The following is a 12,420-nucleotide window of genomic DNA, read 5'->3' as shown; positions in this document are numbered from 1 at the left end:
ATTAAAGTGCCACGCTTATGTATATCCACTCATACTTGTAGGCTGTACCTAGAGACACTAGTGCAGAACCGGGCTTTAGCGCCGGTTCGTAAGGGTCTTTAGTGCCGGTACCACAACCGGCACTAAAGAGTGGGGACTAAAGGTCCCCCCCCTTTAGTACCGGTTCATCACGAACCGGCACTAAAGTGCCACCACGTGGCACGAGCCAGGCCCGGGTGCGTGCAGGACATTAGTACCGGTTGGTAACACCAACCGGTACTAAATGTTTGGGGGTGTTTTGGTATTATTTTTTATTTTCCCTTTAATTTTGTGTTTTCAATTTAATTTAGTTGTTATTTTAGTTGTTAAATCATTAGGTGAAAGTACCACAGATTAGTTTCGACTGGATGCATGTGGATCCTCTAGCTAAGTGATCAAGTATATGTCATATCCACATATTAAGTGATCAAGTATAATATGGATATGGCATATACTTGATCTCTTAGCTAGGATCCATCCAGCTGATCAAGTATAATATGTGGTTTCTTTCATAAATGATATAATAACTCATCATCATCATCATCATATTAACATAAAAACTCTTGCATCATATCATCAACAACAGTAAACTAGCTAGCTAAAAATCATCAGAGTCGTCATTACCACTGTTTAATCATCATAGTCATTACCGCTATCTAATCAGCACCAACACTAGCTTAAAGAAAAAAACATTCACTTGTACCAGAAGCAAAGATATCATCGAGTTCAACATGGTCATCAAATTATAAGCGTTCATAAAACCACAAAAGCAAATCACCTTTTGAGATTAAGTTCAGGACGAAGAACACGGACATGAGAGGACAAAAGTACTAAGAGCATGAACTAGCTAAATCACTCCTGCTGCTCTCTCTCAGGTAAAATAGCATAGAACATGTATAGCTATCCTGATTCATCATACTGGAGCATGCAGATGAACCTGTCTCCTAATCGTGGGATGCGCTTCTCATTGCTGCCCCCTAGTACTTCTCTGGGATCGTTAACAATTTTGCTCCAATCTTTCACTACTAAGCATTCATCGCTTTTAGAAATCCTGAATGCACTCATGTGCAATGTAGGATATTTTGGCCGTAAGCTAACCATTGACATGTGACCTTTAGTCTCGATCCACTGAGGCACAACCGTCATCGGGAGTCCCTATTGAAGAACATCGTATAGTAATTAATATACTTAGCAATGAAAGTTTAGCAAAAAAATAATGTATGCAAAAGATGCACTGAGGCCGAATAGTAAAAATCTTACCATCTTTTGTAAATAGATGTGACCGTAGTTCAATACGATCACTATTGGTCGCACGTTTTGAGTACTAACATTTCTAAGTGCAGGAAGAAAATTTGTCTTAACAGTATGAAGATCCTCAAGCCATGAAACATAATGACTTATCTCCTCGCAGTTTAGTTCAGCTCCGGGACAATAGTAGGTCCTGTCTACCAAGCGCGGGACATGTTTGCTTGAATGGAAATAAGCTGTCAATAGAAATTAGTTGTCAACTATTTTTGAATAAACAATATCAAAGACATAAATATGGTTGAGAAACTCACATAATGGTAGAACTGGAGGCGTCTGCACATCGACCCAGATGTCTCTATTACCTTCAATATCATATTCTGGATGAATATAAAAGGTGATAACCATATCAGGCTCAAATGCATAAGCCTTGCGTAGTGCTTGCCAAGTTTTGCATTCAAAATAGGTGTACGTGTCTGCATTGAATAATTTGACGTTAAAAGTATAACCATGATCGGTCTTTAGGTAAACTCTCTTTACCTCCATAGTTTCCATAGCACTAAAACCTATCTTATCCAAGAGAAATTTCTTGCATGGCAGGGGATGCGCTACTAGAATAGTGAAAATTTAAAATTATAAGTTGAAGTAAATGAAGCATATATAAGTCACGCTTAATTACGAAAAAAGACTTATCGTTGTGACTTACTGTATCCACTTCGAAGGTCTCATCTAGCTTGATGCTGAAGCGCCTATCATCAACAAGGAAATTTCTGTCGCACAGGCCGCGCTGGTCTTCACAGTATTCGCACTTAATGAAATCTTTTTCGTCGTCAGACGACATTTCCTATGTTCATATAGGTGAAACATTAAAGACTTACTAGTTCTATTAATTCAACTACTTCTATTAGTTCAACTAGTTCTATTAATTCAATTAATTCAACTAAGCATTTAATAAAAATAAATTTTTTCTATTAATTTTATTACTAAAATAAAGTAGCTAGTTCTATATAGTAATATTTTAATTAGATCATCAAATCTCAGATATCCAAATTTTCATACTAAAAATAAACTAGTTCTATTAATTCAACTAATTCAACTAAGAATTTACAAAAAATAAAATAGTTCTATTAATTTTCTTACTAAAATATATAAAGTAGCTATATATAGTAATATTTTAATTAGATCATCAAATCTCATATACCTAAATTTTCTTACTAAAAATAAACTAGTTCTACTAAGCACTTACTAAAAATAGACTAGTTATATTAATTCAACTAGTTCAAATAATCTCATATACCTAAATTTTCTTACTAAAAATAAACTTGTTCTATTAATTTTCATACTAAAAATAAATTAGTTATATTAATTCAAATAGTTCAAATCTCATATATATACCTAATTAATATCTAGCAAATTCATCTAAAATTGACATTAGTATCTAACATATTTTCCATATAATTCATCTAACATTAGCATTCTAACATTCTTATCTACGTAATTCATCTAAAATTAATCTAAACAACCAAAAACAGAAAATAAGTAAAAATATATGTGTTTGTGTATGTGTGTATGTGTGTGTGTGTGCGAGCGGGGGGCGGCGGCGTACGGGCGCGGCGCGAGACGGCGATGCGACAGGGACGACGCGACGACGAGCGGCGGGCCGGGGGCGATGGCGCATCGAGACGGCGACGTAGTACTGGGCGGCGGCGACGGGCGGCGGGGGCGACTGCGGTGACGGCGACGACAGGTGGCGGGGGCGGCGAGGGCGGCGGGGACAGCGAGGGTGGTGCGCGATGGGCGACGGTGCGGCGGCGGCGGCAATGTCACGCGAAGAAGTTGGAGAAGAAGTGGGTCGATGAAACTGATTTTTTCGTAAGTGTCACATATATAGGATGGGCCTTTAGTACCGGTTGTAGACACCAACCGGTACTAAAGGCCAATTTTCGCCAGGTCAAGCGGCGGGAAACGGCCCCATTTAGTACCGGTTCGTGGCTTGAACCGGTACTAAAGGCCCCCACATTAGTACCGGTTCGAGCCACCAACCGGTATTAATGGTTGTGCGCTGTCACCGGCGGTGCACAATGTTTAGTCCCACCTCGCCGAGCGAAGGGCAGCCGCACTGGTTTATAAACCCAGCTGCACTGGTTTAGTCCCCCATATAGTTTTTTTTCTTTTCTGCATTATTTATTTTCTTTTTTTATTTTTCAGTAAATTTTTTATATAGTTTTCGTCTTTTCTGTTTTATTTATTTTCTTCGATTTATTTCTGAGTAGTTTTTTTGCTGTATTTAGTTTATTTGTGAATATAACAATTTTTTATATAGTTTTTTCTTTTCTGCATTATTTATTTTCTTCTATTTAGTTTTGAGTAAAATTTTAATATAGTTTTCGTCTTTTCTTTTTTATTTATTTTCTTCTATTTATTTCTGAGTAGTTTTTTTGCTGTATTTAGTTTCTTTGTGAATATAACAGTTTTTTATATAGATTTTTTGTTTTCTGCATTATTTATTTTCTTCTATTTATTTTTGAGTAAATTTTTTATATAGTTTTTCTATTTTCTGTTGTATTTATTTTCTTCTATTTATTTCTAAGCAATATTTTTTGCTGTATTTAGTTTCTTTGTGAATATTTTCTGTTGGATTTGTGTTTGCGAGTGTGTCTTTGTGTCGTTTGTTTGCTTTCTCGCCGTTGGTTTTGTTTGGTTTTGTGCTTGTGAGACCTAAGTTCCAGACATATGGTGTAAGACATATGCTACCTTTGTTATCTTATATATGTGTTATGCACCTCAGTATCTTATAGCTTGCATGCTTATCCTATCATAGATGTGTTCTCATATATCTTGCTTAGGTTGTTGGTCTCTAAAATATAGGGGGAGCCGTGATCCTAGTATGTATGCCGTGAAGTCCAAAGCACTTATCTAGTGTGCACAACATCTAGGGGGAGCCTGTCTATATTTTAAGAGACGTGGGTTCTCTTGTATTCTATGTCTTTACTCTTTTCTATGCAAATCCCGTATTGTCATCAATCCACCAAAAAGGGGGAGATTGTAAGGGCATATTTATCCTTACGGTGTTTTGGTGATTGATGACAATGCATTTGCGGACTAATCGGGTGCTTTGAGTTCTTTCAGATATTCATCTTTCGGCACGAAACGATTATTTCCCCTCGGCGCTCTACTCAAGACGGTGTAGCTTCTTTCGTGACTTTGTTGGTGGACTAAGTTTCGTAGTAGTCACCGTACTATCAAGAGGGGATCTGCTTCGGTATGGTTTGGGTGGAATCAACACGTACACGTTCTTCTCTCACCCACCGTTTCTTTCCGTCTCTCTCGAGCTTCTCTTTTCTCCCCTATGTGTCTTTTCCTGGACCCAGCGGTAGTACCGCGGGCCACAGCGGTAGTACCGCTGAGGCTCACTAAGCGGCAGTACCGCTCCTCGGAGCGGTAGTACCGCTTTGTGGCCTCAGCTGCAGTACCGCTGCGGCTCCGTGCTCCTACCGCCTCGAATCGAGTGCGCATTTTCTCGTGTCGGGTTTTACGGCACTAGCTCCAGTATAGCGGTAGTACGGCTAAAGCTCAGTAAGCGGTAGTACCGCTCCTCGGAGCGGTAGTACCGCTGGATGGCCTCAGCCGCAGTGCCGTTGTGGCTCCGTGCTCCTACCGCCTCGACTCGAGTGCGCATTTTCTCGTGTCGGGTTTTACGGTACTAGCTGCGGTAGTAGTGGCGGTAGTGCTGCTTGTGAGCGGTAGTACCGCCCTGCCTCCGCGGTAGTACCGCTCTGGGTCCCAGCCCCAGCCCCTTCTCTTCTAGCACGGCAGTACCGCTGAGGGGGAGCGGTAGTACCGCTTATGAGCGGTAGTGCCGCCCTGCCCCCGCGGTAGTACCGCTCTCTGCGGGGCTGAGTGGGGGGTAACGGTTGGATTGTTCCCCCCACTATAAAAGGGTGTCTTCTTCCCCCCTTTGACCTACCTCTTCCACCATTAAAGCTCCATTATTGCTCCAAGCTCCATTTTCACCCGATCTCACTCCCTAGCCAACCAAACTTGTTGATTTGCTCGGGAGTGGTTGAGAAGGCCCCGATCTACACTTCCACCGAGAGATTTTTGATTCCCCCACTCATCCTTAGCGGATCTTGTTACTCTTGGGTGTTTGAGCACCCTAGATGGTTGAGGTCACCTCGGAGCCATATTCCGTTGTGGTGAAGCTTCATGGTCTTGTTGGGAGCCTCCGATTAAGTTGTGGAGTTTGCCCCAACCTTGTTTGTAAAGGTTCGGTCGCCACCTTCAAGGGCACCAATAGTGGAATCACGGCATCTCGCATTGTGTGAGGGCGTGAGGAGAATACGGTAGCCCTAGTCGCTTCTTGGGGAGCATTGTGCCTCCACACCGCTCCAACGGAGATGTACTTCCCTTCAAAAGGAAGGAACTTCGGTAACACATCCTCGTCTTCACCGGATCCACTCTTGGTTATCTCTTACCTTTACTTGTGCAAACTCTTTAGTGTTTGTTCCCTTGCTTGCTTGTGTGCTTATTGTTGTTGCATCATATAGATTGTTCACCTAGTTGCACATCTAGACAACCTACTTTGATGCAAAGTTTATTTTGGTAAAGAAAAGTTAAAAATTGGTAGTTGCCTATTCCCCCCCCCCCCTCTAGTCAACCATATCGATCCTTTCACACATGCTATGCGGGTGAAATGATGATACCATGCCAAGTTCCAACATTTTCAGAGTTCATTTTGTAGTGATTTTCAATTTCACCGTCATTTAGCTCTCTAAACAAATCGGTAAATGACTGAAAAACAACAAATGATGTCAGAACGTGTTGGAAATTGATGACGTCGCTTTGAATGATACATACTGAACGCAAAAATAGGCTGGAGTTCAAATAAATTTAAAAAACATTGAAGTGCCCAGGTAACAGATGAGTTCTCGTCCGAAACCATGATACTCCGAAAGTGATTGTCCAGTTTGTACACGAGGTGCGTCCAGTTTTCGCCGTGACCCTCTCTACTCTTTTGCACATGCTATGCGGGTGAAATGATGATACCATGCCAAGTTCCAACATTTTCAAAGTTCATTTTGTAGTGATTTTCAATTTCACCGTCATTTAGCTCTCTAAACAAATCGGTAAATGACTGAAAAATAGCAAATGATGTCGGAACGTGTTGGAAATTGAGGACGCCGCTTTGAATGATGCATACTGAACGCAAAAATAGGATGGAGTTCAAAAAAGTTTAAAAAACATTGAAGTGCCTGTGTAACAGATGAGTTTCTCGTCCGAAACCCTAGTACTCCGAAAGAGATTGTCGAGTTTGTACACGAGGTGCGTCCAGTTTTCGCCGTGACCCTCTCTACTCTTTTGCACATGATATGCGGGTGAAATGATGATATCATGCCAAGTTCCAACATTTTCAGAGTTCCTTTTGTAGTGATTTTCAATTTCACCATCATTTCGCTCTCTAAACAAATCGGTAAATGACTGAAAAACAGCAAATGATGTCAGTACGTGTTGGAAATTGATGACGTTGCTTTGAATGATGCATACTATTAGGGATATACCCCGCGGTATGACCCGGCCAGAAGTATGACCCGGCCGGACTTGGCGGCTCACAGAGACCCGGCACGTATTTGGTGACTTATTGATGACCCCAACGGCGGATCAGATAGAAGACTAGGCCCAAGGCCCAGAAGTCCGGCTCATGTTATGGTGGGCTGGTTTACGAGGAAAGCCATAAGGAGCTTTCCCTTAAGGGGGCAGACTAGGATTCTACTTGTAATAGACTAGTCCTAATTCTAATAGGACTCCACATGTAATCCGCCCCTTCAACTTATAAAAGGAGGGGCAGGGCACCCCAAGAGGGACAAGCATGAAACAATAATCTCTAGGGTTAGACACAATTAGAGGAGAGCCGTCTTACCGGTGACTCTTTCATAAGCATAATGAGATCTAGCCACAAACAGCATGTAGGGCTATTACCGAATGATGTTTCCTGGGACCCGAAGCTCTCTAAATCCTTGTCTTGTGTTGCGTCTCTCGATTCCGCTCAACCCCTCTCAAGCTACTACAAAGATACGTTGGCCTCACGATTAAGTCCTCACACTAGGACATCTGCCCTGACAATTCCACGACAGTTGACGCCCATCATGGGGCCTGCGCACGGTGGTGTTAAGTTCTTGGAGGGATTTCTCTCAAGGATCGAGAAGCTCGCAATTAGCCAGATGAAGAAGAACCGGCACGGAAGAATCGTGCAGGATGACCCGGCATGGGACAATTTTTGAGCAGAACTGACGTGTTCATCGTTTTATGATCAGAGTCATGAATAATTCTATCGGGTCAAAACCAGAGCTAGGGTTGCATGCGGCCGCCGCAGGCGCCGTACGGATCCGCTAGCCAGATCGTCTCGGAGGACGGCCGCAAATCGCCAATCTAAAGCTAGCAAGACTTTCCGCTGCAAACAGTCTGAATACTACCCTGAACACCGAACCATATATCAGATTAAGTCCCGAGCCGCGTTCTGTCTTGATGGCTGATACAATTTTCAAATCGGAGCGATTGATGCTGTTCTATGTCATCGCATAAAAAAAGGGACCACCAAAGAGTGGCCGGAGCACGGAAGTTCATAGGCGTACGTTGCCAATCGTGCGTACATGTGCTTGGGTTACAGCAATGAAAAAAGAATTGATCAGAACCGGAAGCGGATAACGACCCCGTTCCGGATTGACCGAATCGGGCTGCCTCTGTTGCTTCGCAGCTTCTGCCGAGACCGTATGGAATTCCGAGGACCATGATCGAGTAGCGGCCGCCTTGGCGTACGTACACGGGGGCACGAGCACGCCTGATCTGCTCCTGTTTATCCACTCCCATCAAACCTCAGCTGATGGATCAAGTCCCGGGGCAGCAATCGGTAACTTTTCCGGGTGAACTAGCAAGGTACTAGTAGTGCGTACCAGCTCAGTGGGTAATACGTGAGTACTGATCGCTTTTGGAATAATTCATGTGGAGGACAAATCAAATCCAAAGTACTTCCAATAGTACTCCAATAGCGCCTGATGAAGGCACTTTGCTTAAGTACTATTCCAACAATTGTTTCAAACGGTGGCTGACCGTACATCAACCCCAGGAGCGACAGTTAAGATTAAAAAAAATTTCAGCATATATCAGAAAATTTGTTCATTGCTGTCCGGCATGCCGCAACATGCATGGGACTCTGACAGAATCACCACCCTGTTGACTCACATCGGCTGGCCTTCAAGTCACCAGTCTGCCGTTGCCGACCGGGCGTTGCTGTGGTTTGCCGCGTCGTGAACTCGCCTGAGCCGCCGTGATGGCCCATTGCTGATTCTGCCGCAAGCTGCCGCCGCTGTCGAGCCATCCTCACTTCACCGGTTTCCGTCGGACCGGGCCTGAACCGCCGTCTCAAAGTTTGTTGCTGTCCCTGCCTTGAGCTGACCGCCTTGGAGTCGCCACCGTCTGCCTGGCCGGGTCTACTTCAGTCGCCGCTGCGAGCCGCCGTCACCTCGGTGATTCGTCGTGTACCGCCGTTCGCTTCTGCCGAGAGCCGCCTCAACCTCACTATGCCGGCTTCCGTGACGTGGCCGTCATTGGCACTCCTCTGCCTATGCTTGACTTTGCTCCACGGCCGTTGGTTTTGGCCGTCGTCTCTTTGTCTGCCGAGGACTTTGCCACTTCGCCGCCGTATGGAATCATCTCTCACGTCTACAGCCGCCATCGGGTCCCCTGTACGAGCTAAATCGCCGCGCCGCCTCCGTGCAACCCGGCCGTAACGACCCTTGCCAGTAAGCCGCTGCGGCTTAAAACCGCCGCCCCCGATCGCGTCACCTCTAGCACGCCAATCTCAACCCGCAACGGGCTGCCGCGGCCCGAGCCGCCTTGCCTTGTTCCTCCGGCCACTGCACCAAGCCGTTCTGGCAAGCCACCGCTGTAACCCGCCGGCGCGTTTTCTCGCTGTTGTGACCGCGACTCTGCCTCCGCCGGTGAACCGGCCTACAACTACAGAGCCACCACCCCTTTTGTCATGCTTTGAACCGCCTTTGCTGTATCCGTGGGGGCACGTTGAGCCGGCCGACTGATTTTTTCGACGCTACAGCCGTTGACGAGCCTCTACAATTGCTGGAGGTGTTTGAAGCACTGTATAACATGGTTGCGTGCAAGGCTTTTCAGTTTTTGCAAGCAATACGGAAAGCCATCTACACTACAAGTCAAAATTCTTTGTGTTCGGCTGCTATGCAATGTCGGGATAGAAGCAGTATTTTCCAAAGACGGCAATGATGCAGGAAAGAATACGGAGCAGTTTCAAAAAAAAGAGAAAAAAAGGGGGCCCCGACCTCGAGGGAGACCCGGACGTGGATAAGTCAAGCCTGCTACGATTTGGAGAGCCACCCACGACCGTGACTCACCTTGCTCCGCACCTGTGAGCCGCCGCCCCGAGCAGTTTCGTTATAATGAAAAAAAAACACTTTTCATCATGTCAGAAGATATACGGGGCGTTCGCGAGGTGAAGATTACACAGACTATGGCAAACTCTGGCAAAGCCCTTAAAAGGATCTAACACAAAAATTCTTGGTTATCTACGGACGCCGTATAGTGATCATCCGTCGTATAAAATCAGGTGGTATTCATCCTATATATTTTTGTTAAGTACATGTTAATTTCCTTCGACAAACAAACTACTTCGCTCTGCTGTATTTTTTTTGTATTGTTCACTACAAATGTGGTTTATACCACGGGTGTGGAGCACGTACTGACAACATTGTGCCCCGTGTTCGTTCGTGTCACATTACCCGGTAAATGGACGTGTGCAAGATGCCACCCCTATAGCCCGGTCTACGTCGACTCACCGGGACCGCGTCTACGATCGACTCGCCCGTTCGCTCCGGCTTACAATGCCGCGGCCGACTCATCTCTCCAAACCGCTTCTGATGCTGCGGTTGTTTTGCTGTCCGCCCTGCGGTCTGGCCTATTCAAAGTGTCGGGTTGACTAACGGACTTTACGCATAGATCATCTGCCGTTCACAAATATCAGGTGATATCCATCTAAATTTATCATATTAACACTTATTGTTTTTTGTCAAAGAACAAATGCTCTACCCTGTAATATTTTTACACAGGACAATTTGTTATGCCATTATACCGCGGATACGGAGTGCGTGCACTAGCATTCGTTTATGCCACGCTGCTCGACAGACATGCGTGCAAGCCGCCATTCCCGCGAGCCAGTCCGCATCAACTCGTCAGGACCGCGCGAATTGCCCAATAAAGCGCGCACAGGCCGCCGTCCCCTGCAATCCGGTCTACGTCAACATACGGCCGACTCGCCCGTCTGCACCGGCTTACAACGCCGGTGCCGACTCTCCCCGTCTGCACCGGCTTACAACACCGCGGCCGGCTCATCTGTGTTCTCCCGCGACCGACTCGGCCATGATTGATTTCAGCTTCACGATGGTGATCATCAACTCTGCGGCGCATAATTTCCGGCCTAACAAATCAGGTGAAATCCATCCATTATATTTTTATATTATATATTTCTTTCTTTAAAAGAGCAATTACTTTGGCTTGCAAGTTTTCCAATGCAGGACAAATTGTCTACTGTAAAAAGGGATTATTATATCACTAAGCTACTGAATAACTCGTGCGGTCCTCGAGTCGTCTTGAGACTTGGGGGCTACAATGACATGACTCGGGAACTCCGGGTCATTGGAGGGATTGATAACCCGGTTCCGGAGGACACCGCCATATTGATGAAAATTTAAAGGCCATCAGAAAGTTGTCGGTTCAAAATAAAGATTCCGGTTTAAAATCCGGTTCAAGAGACATCTCTCTCCCGCAAACCTTTGAATCTCTCAAATCCGGTTCAAACATCCGGCTCAAGGTAAATTTGTCTGTTACAAAGCTGCTTTTGAAGCTCTCAAATCTGGTTCAAACATCCGGCTCAAGGACAATCTATATCCCACAAAGTTTTGAAGCTTTCAAATCCGGTTTTAAAGTTCCGGTTCAAAAAGAATTAATCTCTCGCAAGATTCGAGTTCTCGGAAAAGATTAAAGGTTGCCAAAGAGAACTTGCTGCCATAATGCGCGGTTCAAACATGGGTATCCTGCTTTACGACTTATCTTATTATGGTCACTTGGGGGCTTCCTGCTCATCGAGCATAGCTGTCGGTACCCTCTTGATCAGCGCGATGCCAAAATTTATATGGTCACTTGGGGGCTTCCTGTTCGTATTCGAACCAAAGAGAACATAGCTGTCGGTACCCTCTTGATCGGCACACTACCAAACTCACTAGGGGGCTTCTTGATCGTATTCGAATCATAGCTTAACCCCTTTTGGGTCCGACTTGGATCGTATTCGAATCAGGGTCGTTAAAAACCTCTCAAGGTCATTTGGGGGCTTCCTGTTCAAACATAGGTCGTATTCGAACCAAAGAGAACATAGTTATCGCTACCCTCTTGATCAGCGCAACGCCAAAGCCACTGGGGGCTACATGATCGTATTCGTATCCTGGCTTAACCCCTTTGGAACGGTTTACTGATCGTATTCGAATCAGAAACCTCGATTTTTATTAGGTTTAAGTTTTTGCAAACAATCTTTGGTTTTGTCTTGAGCCCTTTTTGCTCATATCTGAAGTATATGTGTGTGGTTTCTATTAACCTGGCTCGACTTTTGACGATAAGTCGCCATATATGACAATCATAAACATTTGGAAGTCTCGGCAGTACGATTGCGTTATCACCCTTACTGCATAGGTATCCTAAACCGGCGTACGATTCAATATCACAGGAACCAGTTTTCCAAACCGGATTATATTATTCAAATCTTTAATAGCCAACATGGCTGGATTTTTCATGGTTATCAATAACCAATATTATGATTGAGGTTTTCAAAGTCGCTTCAGCGCGATGAATATTATTTTATCAATGGATATAATTTATTCTACAATGGAAGGAATAGTCCCGAGTCGCTGCAGGCTTACGACCCAGCACTTGGGGGCTACATTATTCAAATTGAGATTACATCAAAATATGCAAGTCCCATGTCACTGCCACCATGCACCATGGCACTTGGGGGCTAATGCAAAGTCATTTTTACTGGCCTTATTGAAGACCTGACTCATCACATTATAATGAGCCGGCCCTTGGGGG

Source organism: Triticum urartu, chromosome 6 (genome assembly GCF_003073215.2).
Source record: "Triticum urartu cultivar G1812 chromosome 6, Tu2.1, whole genome shotgun sequence".
Taxonomy (NCBI): domain Eukaryota; kingdom Viridiplantae; phylum Streptophyta; class Magnoliopsida; order Poales; family Poaceae; genus Triticum; species Triticum urartu.
The sequence above is the reverse complement of the archived record's forward strand: the minus strand, read 5'-3'. Positions refer to the sequence as shown.